Genomic DNA, 958 nt, shown 5'->3' on the forward strand with positions numbered 1-958 from the left:
GGGAATACTCCCTTTCCCTACTAATAGTACAGACGATTTCCTTCTTAATTTTTTTTATGAAATATTCCTGAAGTGGTGAGGTTAACTCTTTCGTCTCTTTTGGGACTGTAGTACCCAAAGAAGCATATGCATTTTCTATGAAAAACAATGTTTTTTAATTATTCAGAACTGATAAAAATCCGATTCTTGTGGATGATTACAAACTATAAGGATGTCCAAATGTAAGATATTTTTTGTAAGACCTCAATAAATTCTTGAGCTTAGATATTTTTGATTAAAAATTGTGAAATTGGCTTGCAGCATATGCTGCGGTCCGGAAAGAGTTAAGGTATTTTTTGTACAGTAAGCCTTCCAAATTCTAACACTTAGGGGGGTATATTTAATATTTCTGATCTCCCAAATTCGAGCGAAATTTTCAAAACAAACGGAATTTACAGTAGACTCTCGCTAATTCGGCTCCTTTAACATCGGGTTACTTTTTAATTCGGGCAGCAATTAAATTTGAAAAAAGTTTATTGACATTTTTGAAGTTCGGTTATGATTATCGAATGAAGCAAATATGCTCAAGTTTGCCATGCTTTGTCTCAGTTATAATGTGATTTTGCATTATTAAGGGACTTTCATGAAATTTACAATTAATATGAGCATCCCACCCGGCAAATTCTGCAGAAATTCGCCAGATTTGAAAATGCAACTGACGAAAACACTGGTTTTTTTTTAACATAACCCCACAATTGACATTTTGAATTCAACCAGCGTTCGAATTTAGATTAAAGACCTTAGAGACTCTACCTACTGTAATTTCTTTGTTTTTAAACTCAAACAAGGACTTTAATTGCATTATAAATTGTATTAATTTTCCCTAAGTATCAGTATCCACTAGGAAGATTCTAATTTCCAAGCCCTCCAAGCTTTAAAATCCAAAAACCTAAATTTACAGTGTAGTAACGATCATTTT

The sequence above is a fragment of the Phlebotomus papatasi genome, chromosome 1 (genome assembly GCF_024763615.1).
Source record: "Phlebotomus papatasi isolate M1 chromosome 1, Ppap_2.1, whole genome shotgun sequence".
NCBI classification, from domain to species: domain Eukaryota; kingdom Metazoa; phylum Arthropoda; class Insecta; order Diptera; family Psychodidae; genus Phlebotomus; species Phlebotomus papatasi.